Genomic DNA, 11,481 nt, shown 5'->3' with positions numbered 1-11,481 from the left:
TTTGGACCCGATTGACACAACCCAGATCAGCATTTATCCTGTTTCCACTGCCAGACACAGCTCACACATCCCACTAAGCCACAACATGTTTTGTTTGCTCTGGACTTCAGTCAAAAGCAGCAACATAGATTTATAAACCATGGTTTATGGCTTTGTGTATTGCACAAAACCATGCCATTGCAGATTCTTCCATAAACAATATTAAACAAGCCATGTCGCTAATACAGGTAGTCCTTGATTGCATGAGCTGTGCCATGATCATGTGATTGCAGGATGTTGCAAACAAACTGTCAATGTGGACTGGTTACCAAGTGCCAAAAATGCAGTCACATGACAGGGGAAAGGTATCATAACTTGGAATCTGGGCCATAGATAACTTTTTCAGGATCAAACTACCATATTTTGGGGCACTTGGCAATCAGCCCACATTGATCTGCAGTCGTATGATTGGGATTTACATAGCAGACAATTGGCTTTACAACTGAATTCACTTAATGACTGCCACCTAAAAGGTAAAATTGGATGTGATTATGTGATGACCTGCTTAACAACCATCACAATTTGCAACCATATTTGTGGGCTCAATCAGTCTGGAATCCCTATCTAGGCACAAGAAGGCAAAATCCGAGCTCCCCTTGAATTAATTTGAACCTTATTTAGTCTCACTCGGGTGCAAACTACCAGCCTGAGAAGATTCCTATGTGATAGGCATGAGCAATAAAGTAGCCAATTGAACACTTCAGGTGTGGAAATCTGGTTGGTTGTGCCTGACAGGTATGAACCTAACTAGGTGTTATGGTTTGGTTCCAGGTAGACCCTCCTTGCTGGAAAGGTGCCCCACTGAGGCTGACTGAACACCTGGGCCACTGCTCCTGACCTGGACTCCCAGGTTCTGATCCAGGATAGGGACTTCCTCCAGCCATCCCTTGGAAGCACCAGTCTCTGATAAGAGACTAGCAAAAAACAGAAAGATGGACATCAGCTACTCAGGTGTAAGTGAAGGAAGCCAGACTAATCAAAGCCTGCTATTACATGGGAAGCAACATGATGAAAGTCAGTTTTCTTCACTCTTGACCTTTGTTGGCTCTTGTCTTAGAACTTCAAGCTGCAAAAGCTTTTTCCTGGAAAATGGACCCAGGTTGTCTTTGGATTCTCCCTCTTACCACTGTCATGAAGAAGCTCTGCCTGGTGAGTCTGCTTATGAATGCATGGAATCTAGACTGAATTTATGAATCAGATATATAAAGTATTCTTTAAAAAGCATAAGCACAGTTATTCATGAGGCCTAGCCTATTGTTGCCTTTCCCAGCCAGGTGCCCTGCAGAAGAGACATGCTGGCTAGGAAATCTTTGAGTTGAAGTCTTAATATATCTGAAAGGCATCAGGTTAGGGTTGAAGAATGCTAGATTGGAACTTTTCTTCCTTCCTTGAGGGAGCTGCTCCACCTCATAGTTTATGCCTCTGCTGCCCTGTGGCATTTTAAGACAGATTATAGTTAGGGTTGATGATACCATGGTGAGACTATTTCAAAACTCTGCTCAGGACTGGTTTCCATTGGACTTTGGGATCCAGATGTAGCAATAGCAATAGCACTTAGACTTATATACCGCTTCACAGTGCTTTTATAGCCCTCTCTAAGCAGTCTACAGAGTCAGCATATTTGCCCCCAAACAATCTGGGTCCTCATTTTACTCACCTCGGAAGGATGGAAGGCTGAGTCAACCTTGAGCCTGGTGAGATTTGATCTGCCAAATTGCAGGCAGTCAGCAGAAACAGCCTGCAGTACTGCACTCTAACCACTGCGCCACCGTAGCTCTTTAAACCTAACTTATCTCAGACAGTTAGGCTGAATTCTCACATTGCACAGGTAATCCTGGACTTTTTACCACAATTCAGCCCATTTTTTTTGTTAAGTGAGACGTTTGTTAAGTTAGCCTTGTCCCATTTTATGATCTTTCTTGCGAGGTTGTTAAGTGAATCACTGCAGTTGATGTTAGAGTAATAAATGAATCTGGCGTCCCCATTGATCAAAAGGTTGCAAAAAGTGACCTTAGAACACAGCAATAGTCACATGATCATGGGGATGCCACAAAGGTAATAAGTGTGAAAAACATTTCAGTGATGTTGTAATTTTGAACAATCACAAAACAAATGGTTGTATGTTGAGGACTACTGTAGTGTGCTTGGTATATAATATGCCAACTATGTAGTTGTGTGGTTTTTTTTTAACATTGTTGGACTCATTGTAGTTTAGTTAAACCATGGCTTAGAAAAATGAATGTAGACATGAGGGTTTGGACTTAGCATAGTGGGTAAGCCAGCCACAACTGGTTTTAAACTGTGGTATGTGGATTAGCATGCATTGTGCATCCACCCTTAAAGTGAGGATAAATGGGTGTGAACAAGAGCTTGGAAGTACTTTTTTAAAAAATGATGTCCCCAGTGGTAGTGAGTCACCTGTGAAATTTAACTTTGCAATGTCTGAAAGATGCCAACCATTTTATGGGATTTGAAAAGAAAGCTAATATTGATAGTTATGCAAAGGTAAGCCTTTGGGGAACGCTGCCTCTTTGTAGTGCACCCTCTGGGGCTTCGTGTTCCAGAAACCGCTTGCATTCATTTGTGGGGGGCTGAACTGAAAGTACTTTTATGGCTGATGGTAGAAGAAATGTCTGTTGTCCTTAATTTCCCCGTGGATTGATCTAACAGGATGAGGTTAGCTTGTGAGTTTCTCTCTTCTCCACCCAGGTGCATTCATGCTCTGCTCTGTTTCTTGAAAATACAAACCACATGATTTATTTTACTGTCTGGATAATACAATCTGGAGATGGGGAGTGGACAGACTGCAGCAAAAGCTTGCATTTTAGCTGCCACAAAACTGAACTTTTTTAACTTAATGATTGCCCCATTTGCACGTCTCTCCTCCCAACATTTATGTCAAAACATACTCCGAATGTCAATAAATGTTACCAAGACAGCTGGGTGCCTGTAGCTCGCTTTCAGGCAGCTTCGTGAAAAACATGAATGGATGATGGTGGTTTGCTAACAGAAGAAAAGCTGGCTCAGCTTTCTCCAAACTAGCACCCAGTGTTGATGCTGGGATGTAATTCCTAACTCTCCTATTATGGGAGATGTTGGTTCTGGTCCATCTGAGGAAGTTACTGGATTTGGGAATGCTGGTTTAGCTTGATAGCTGAAACTCTGCAAATTCATGACAAGAGTTAAGAACATCAGATTGATGGAATTCCATTGTGGTTTAGGAGCTTGTGGTTGGGTTCATATACAGTATATAGCGTGCCTTACCAATCCAGCCCATTTGGTTAGCCAATAAGTCAGTACTCTGTTGATCCCAGAATGAGCGAAAAATATATAAATTGTGATAGTTCACAACTGAAGAAAAGGCTATGGTAGTTCTCAACGTATGACCACAATGGAGCCCAAAATTTCTGTTCCTAAGAAAGACATTTAAGTATATTTTGCCCCATTTTACAACCTTTATTGCACAGTTGTTAAGTGAATCACTGCAATTGGGGAAATGAATCATTTGGTCATTAAGCAAATCTGGCCTCCCCCAGTAATTTTGCTTGTCTGAAAAGTTTATAAATCGTGATTACTGGGACCTGGGACACTGCAACCATCATAAATATGAGTTCGTTGCCAAGTGCCTGAATTTTTATCTCCTAACCATGGGGATTCTGCAACACTTGTGAGAAAACTGGTCATAAGTCACTTTTTTCAGTGCTATTGTAACTTGGAATGGATGCTAAATTAATGGTTGAGGACTATCTGTATAAGATAGTATACACTAATAGACTGAACAGTCTATTAGTGTTCTATCTATTTTATTTTGATCATAGTTTGAGATATTGGGATGAGAGAGACACGACAGGATAGTTTATTATCTTGAAATCCTTAAATAACATGCAAGAACCATCTATCTCTAAACACACACATGATGTGCCGTCTGTTTTGGCCAGGATTGTGCATTTTTAAAAGCTACAAGATATGATAGTTCTTTATTTCCTCTTAGACTTTGAGGATATCCCTAATATAGGCCAGAACATCCTGATTCCACAAATGATGGCTCTTTACAAAGGACCAGGTTTGTCTGAGTGTGATAGTTCAGGCGAGTCAGGAGACAAGGAGTTGTGCTATTGAGTGATGGCCTCTTAATTTTATTAAGTTTTCTACCCTGGCTTCTTTTGACTCAGTTCATTAAAACAACCAGTTTTCAATGAGAGGTTCATTTGCTAACATCGATTCCTTTAATCGCATTTCACCATATACCTAGGTTTCTCCCCTTTCTCTAATGGACATTCCTATTCATAAATCTTATTCTAGTAGAGTAATACTTCCAGAGATGATTATATAGGAATAAGACAAAAAGAAAAAGTATCTTATGCCAGATTAAATCAATCGGCATCATTACTGATGGCTGATATATTACTGTGCAGACATCCATGCTGTGTTCTTTCCCAACCAAGTCAGTCACGCTCTTAGTAGCCATATTTGTATTATGTGCCAGGATTACTGTTAATCTTAGTTAATAGGTTTAATTGGTTATTAGGACCTGATTAATAGAACTTGATAAATTAGATAGTTTGGAGCTTACACTGAACAAATGCAGACTGGTTAATTTAAGGTGAGGACCTAGCAAATGTTAATGTTAATTATGTTGTGTGAATGGACCCACCGAACTAGAAAACTTCTTGAAGATCACTTAATGCGATTGTTTTCTCTCGGTGCTGGATTTTCACTGCAGGAGGCATCTTACAACATCCTCACAATGTTCAGTCAGTTTCTGCTTAAATATGCTCAATGAGGAAGAATCCCTCATCTCCTGAAGCTCTGTTAGGCTTGGAGATCTTTAAAAAGTGGTAGCTCTCATACCAGAGTGGGTTAGTTTTGAGATATCTGCAAAGTAAAGAAAGGATTTAGTGGGCAAACCAAAAATCTCTACACAAAGGTGAGAATTCCTATTGGTCCATCTCTCTCTCACACACAAAGCAAAACTGCTTATTACTTCTATTGTAAATTATTTAATTTCGACATTGCCCACTTTAAATGGACTCTAGCTGATTCCCAGAATGGTAATATAAAATCTAGATTAAAAAACAATGAATGAAATGCCAAATCAGGCCCATATCAACATACATGCATATATTCATACATACATACGTTCACTCATTCATACACACTCTACAAGGATCACCAACCACCCTAGCCCTGGTGCTTAGAGAAGGGGCAGGTCTTTAAGGACTTCTGGAATATCATCTGGATCTCAGAGGGAACCTTGTTCCAAAAGACAGGTACCATGGTAGAGAAGGTATACTTTTAGGGTACAGGTAAATGTCATTGTTTATTCAAAAAACTTGGAGTATGCTCACTTTGCCAGATCGAATTTTCTGATCAGGTACCTTGTGAGATAAATGTTCTCTCAAGTATTGGTAGAGCCACTTGCCAAGTGTCCGAATTTTGATCAAATGTCCATGGGGGGGGTGCTGAAATGGTTGTAAAGTGTGAAAAATGATCATAAGTCACTTTTTTCAGTGCTGTTATAAGTTCGAACGGTCACTAAACAAATGGTTGTAAGTTGAGAAACCTCCTGGAACCAGGCCCTAGGTCATTTAGTTATGACCAGCACCTTGAAACGATTATTGTAAATTATCTGTTCATTTTCATAGCAGCCAAAATCCGCCATCGCATTGAAGTGGCTTAGTAGCTTAGCTGAAGGCCTGAAACATGTTCAGCTTTCTTTTTTGATGGAAGTGGTGATTGTGAGCTAGCGTGCCTTACAAATCCAGCCCATTTGGTTAGCTAATGAGCCCCAGTGCTCTGCTGATCCTGGAGTGAGTTAAAAATGTGCAAATGCAGGCAATTTGGGATGGCTCACAATTGCAGAAAGGGCTGTAAGTCGCTATCTTATCAGCAGTCTCCATCAACCAAGCAGGAGAAATGAAAATCTGGCTAAAATACAAATGTTTTTAAAAAAGAAAAAGAGGAAGACTGAAGGCTCTGCAGCCTTCCCTTCCCCCCACCACCGTTAAAAATGTTGAAGCACATTTCTTAGAAAACGGTTGGTGCCATTCATAGAAGCAAGGGGAAGCTCGCAACTGGTTTCCTTCCGGGGAAGGTAAGAAGGAAGCATCCAAAATGAAGCGAGGGAAACATCTCCAAACAAAAAAAACTCCTCCTGAGCCTGATGAAATCTGACAGGAGCTCTTGAGTGCCCCAAGTAGTGCTTAGGGCCGAAGATCCAGAACAGGGGTGTCCAACCTTGGCAACTGTAAAATCTGTGGACTTCAACTTCCAGAATACCCCCACCAAGGAACTACCGGCGCAAAAAAAGAAGCAAACAGTTAAACAGCTGTATCGAGGAACCACTAAGAACACTCCTACCAACTCTGACAGGGCAAGTCACTCATACCTAAAAATAAGAGCAAACTCTGCTTCCTTCTTGCACTGATGATGTTACCTAGTTTGGTAATGGAATGTCTGCAAGGAAACTACCAAGCTCAGAGATCACCAAGGACCCCACAGCTCTTGGTAATTTATGTTTGAAAAACGAGAGGTGAATGCATTGTTTCTCAAATCTTACTAGAAGGTGATTGAGCGATGGAAGTAAAAGGGATTGGTGTTATGTCCAGTGCAACCGTAAGGATAAATAAAAACGTTTCTAGATGAATCTCTTAGACTGGATGAAAGAATCCTCTTATTCACACTCCCCCCCCCCTTTTTTTTTCCAAAAGTGACCGATCCCATACTTTTGGAGAAGTTATTTAAGACAGATGGACACCAGTCGCAGAATAAGACAGTTCAATAGTGAGACAGTAGACAAAGTCCTATTCTATGCAACAGCGGCCCCCAATCTTTGGGGCACCAGGGACCAGTTCTGGGAAAGAGGTTCTTCTGCGGACCGAAGGGGGCGTACTTTCACATGCTGCCTGCATCCCATGGATGGGGCTTCACTTGTTTGTACGGCCTGGTTTCTGGCATGCCACAGTCCAGTGCCGGTCCATGGACTTGGGGTTGGGTACCCCCCCACTATACAACACCCTGCTCTGTTTGAAAAGTTACTCAGTGGACATTTTTGGTAATTTAAAAATCTGAAGGAAAGGGAAGAAATCTTGACCTTATCACTAACAGAAGGTGCTATTCTCACTCTCATTTAATGTAAGACTGGCTCTTCGAATGGCGAAAACAAAGAAAAATGGATTGTGCAATTTTTAAAAAATATAATTGGGCACAGAAATAAATCTCTTAAATCTTGTTCTGTTTTCACTAAGTGGTAGAATTGTGATTAAACACACTAGGTTTGTTTCATGGGTTTCTTGTTCTATGACTTCATTGTTTTGCTCCATCCACATGTGATGCTTAAATTTAATTGAATTGAATTAAACTCTCACAAGGCACCTGGGCACACCCAGAAATTTGTTCTAGTTAATGGAAATTATGGAAGAAGCTCCAGAAATGACTCAAAGCCAGAGACATGGTTGCTTCAATGGAGCCATCATGGCTGCTGTTTTGATTTGAACTTTCCTGGTTCCTCACCAGCAGAATAACAGAGTTGGAAGGGACCTTGGAGGTCTTCTAGTCTAACCCCCTGCTCAAACAGGAGAACCTGTACCATTCCAGATGAGTGGCTGTCTAGACTCTTCTTAAAAACCTCCAGGGATGAAACATCTACAACTTCTGGAGGCAAGTTGTTCCACTGGCTAATTGTTATCACTCCCAGGAAATTTCTCCTTAGTTCTAGGTTGCTTCTCTCCTTATTTAGTTTCCACCCATTGCTTCTTTTCCTGCCATCAGGTGCTTTTGAAAACAGGTTGCTCTCCTCCTCTTTGTGGCAGTCCCTCAAATATTGGAACCGTATCAAAAGCAACCCCACTTGGAAGCTTGCTTCACCCTAAAATGTACCTAATTCCACTACTGGCATGTGTCTATGTACGTGTGCCTTCTGGAGAAAAAAAAATGAAACTGTAATCAAGTTACAAAATTAATCTTTTGGTCAAAACACCACCCTCTCAAGGATGAAAGCTTGGCGAAAACTCTCAACTCGAAAAACCAGTGTGGTTCCCCAGTGTTCTTCTCCTTGACTTAATATAAAGCCGACTCTGGTTTTCCTAAAGTGTATCTTTGACCAGAAGGACATCAAAGGAAATCCCTGTGTAGGAACGGTCAAAAGAGTTAAGAGATACCATTTCAAACCCCCTCCCCCCACTTCACCTCCAGCTTTCTTCCCATCCTTTCTTTTCTTTGCAAAATAATTAGCGGTTTTAAAGAAAGCCTCCTGCCCTCTTTTATTGGCACAATAATTATATAAAATATCTGGAAGACTATTTACAAACTTCCCCATAATCATCAATCACAGCTCTTTCAGAAGAAAACGCAGGGAGATAAGCTAACCTCAAGAAACTGCTAATGCACCTAGCAATTTAATGGCGGAGCCGTGAAGAGGGTGGGCTGGAGGGGAGAGGAGGGTATTTTTTTCCTCCTTTCTCTTCTTTAGTTCCATTACTATGAAATTCATAATAACATCAATAATTAAATATAAATTAGATTTAATATTTTATGCTGGCGACATACAATTTACACTCTTCCCGAGAATTCAAAAGGTCACGTCTAATATAAATGAGTGGTGTGTATGTGTGTGATGGTTAGGTGCTCACTCAGGGTGAAATGAGACATAATTGGTTAAACACACACGCAAGCACACACGCACAAAACAGCCCTGCGGAGGCCCATTTAGAATATTAAGAAATGGCTTTGCATGAACTCAGATCTTTTGTTACGTGATTTATACGGTGCCTGCTTTGTTCTCCTTGGCTACTCAAGCTAATTAACAGCAACAACAATGAAATCACAATGAGCAAAGCCTACAAAAATTCATATTAGAAACTCTGGCAATCAACGATCGAAGACCACGGAAGACATAAGCCTCCTGGATTCTCTTCTGAAGAGAGGATTGAGAATGGAATCGTTCAGCGTTCGAGGAATGTCTTTCCATAGCTTGGGAACAGCGCAGGAGAAGACCACCTCCTACGTACCTCAAAGTGGGGTGTTTTTTTTGATAACTAGAGGGTTTTTCAGAAGGACTTTTTCTGCAGATCAACATCAAGAGAGTTTGATCCCAAGGCAGAGACAGGCAGTCTGCCAGATAATCAAGCCTGAAGTTGTTTAGAACTCTAAAGGTTCACACCAGTACATTAAATTGGCCCAAAAAGCATAGAGCAATCAGTGTTGAAATTTCAATTGGGGGGGTTGAGGGGCATCATGCAATCTCTGCATCTTGCAGAAATCTAGCAGAAATATTTTACAATACTCGGAGCATCTGGGTAGCAGTTGACAAGAGATGATGTAACTGGCCCAAGGCATTGCCCTGTACATCTGTACAAGTAGTCCTTGACTTACAACCATGCATTTAATGAGCATTCAACATGATAAACAGTCCTGAAAAAGTTACTCATGTCCAGTTTTCACAGTTATGACATTGCAGCATTCCCGCAATCAACGTCATCAAATTTTAGGTGCTGGGCAACAGGCAAGCTGCAGTGTCCCAAAGTCCTCCTGGGATTGTCATTTGCCAGCTTCTTAGGAAGCTTCCGACCAGCAAAGGGAAATCAAATTCGCTTAACAACTGTTTGATTCACTTAACAATTGCAGTGATTTTATTAACAACCATGGCCAAAAATGTCATAAAATTGGGTGCGACTCACTTGCTTAACTTTTCTCTGGTAATATTACACCAATAACTAGAGCATATAAAACATTTGCTAGACCAATACTCGAATACAGCTCATCAGTCTGGAACCCACATTATGTATCTGATATTAACACAGTTGAGAAAGTCCAGAAATATTTCACAAGAAGAGTTCTCCACTCCTCTACTCGTTGCAGAATACCTTATGCCACCAGACTCGAAATTCTAGACCTAGAAAACCTAGAACTATGCCGCCTTCGGTCCGATCTAAGTATAGTATATAAAATCATACTTTGCAATGTCCTACCTGTCAATGAATACTTCAGCTTCAACCATAACAACACAAGAGCAAACTATAGATATGAACTCAAAGTTAATTGCACCAAACTTGATTGCAGGAAATACGACTTCAGCAACAGAGTGGTCAATGTCTGGAATACTCTACCTGACTCTGTGGTATTTTTCCCCAAACCCCAAAAACTTTAACCTTAAACTGTCTACTATTGACCTCACCCCTTTCCTAAGAGGTCTGTAGGGGGCGTGAATAAGCTCACCAACGTGCCTACCGTCCCTGTCCTATTGTTTCTTTTATATATATTTTTTCTTATATGTATCCATGTATTCATAACTATTACTATTACTATTACTATTATCTTGTAAGCAATTGACAAATAGAAAATAAATAAATAAAATAAAATAAAAAATAAAACAACAAAAATTCTGGTCTCAGTTGTGGTTATAAGTTGAGGACTACCCCTTCCTCCCCTTATTCTTCAGACTGTCAATGTGAACTGGGAAAAATACAATTCCTTTTATTTAATGACGGACCTATGTGTATATTGAATAACGCCTGTGATGTTACCAATTCTTCTCCTACTCTCATTCTTTTGTAAAATTAAAAGCAAGCGGAATGGCTGGGCTGACACAACAGGCTATGCTATATTGCTGTTTGTTTGGTTTTGGGGACAAATTGTGGAAACCTAACCATTTAGTAATTTCCGATCCTCTCTTTTACTCCTTCCATTCTTGAACCTTTTTTTTAACTTTTAAAGTCTACCAAATCCTTTAACTTTACCAGATTCCATCTGATGATTTAGGAGTGCTTCTTTCTGATGCATCTGTTTTAACCCTGAGAATACAGATGTCGTAAGTGCATAGTAATGTCCTCATTTTTATTTCTGAAATCTTGCAAGACATGCATATCTGCTTTTCCGGTTTTTCCTGTGAATCTAAGGCACGTTTCTGACATTGCATCCCGCCTTTTTCTGAGGAAATGTGTAGAAGTAAAAAAAGTTTTGTTTTGATTGTCCCAAAGGTGCTTTTTTTTTCGGGAGGCAATTGGACTTTCTTATTTTTTGCTTTGAAGAGGTTTTGCTTCTCATCCAAGAAGCTTCTTCAGATCTGACATGAGATTGGGGAATGGAAGGATTTATATTCCTTGCAGACAGCTGGTCATTTGCATTCTTTTAGAGGGTCTCTGAAGCACTTGGAGGTTTATCTGTATCCTCAGGGTCACCTGATTCCTGTAGTCACTCCTGGTGACCCTGAAGACACAGATAAACCTCCAAGTGTTTCAAAGACCCTCTAAAAGGATGCAAATGACCAACTGTCTGCAAGGAATATAAATCCTTCCATTCCCCAATCTCCTGTCAGAGCTGAAGAAGCTTGGCCTAGATGACCGAGAATCTCTACAGATGTTTTGTTTTGATAGTTTTTTGCTCCAGAGAATAAAAAAAGAGAATTCTTTTGGCATCTCACTGACTGAGGAGAAAGGTTGAGGG

This window comes from Pseudonaja textilis, chromosome 10 (genome assembly GCF_049901715.1).
Source record: "Pseudonaja textilis isolate UNSWEBS1 chromosome 10, rPseTex1.2, whole genome shotgun sequence".
Lineage (NCBI taxonomy): Eukaryota > Metazoa > Chordata > Lepidosauria > Squamata > Elapidae > Pseudonaja > Pseudonaja textilis.
The sequence above is the reverse complement of the archived record's forward strand: the minus strand, read 5'-3'. Positions refer to the sequence as shown.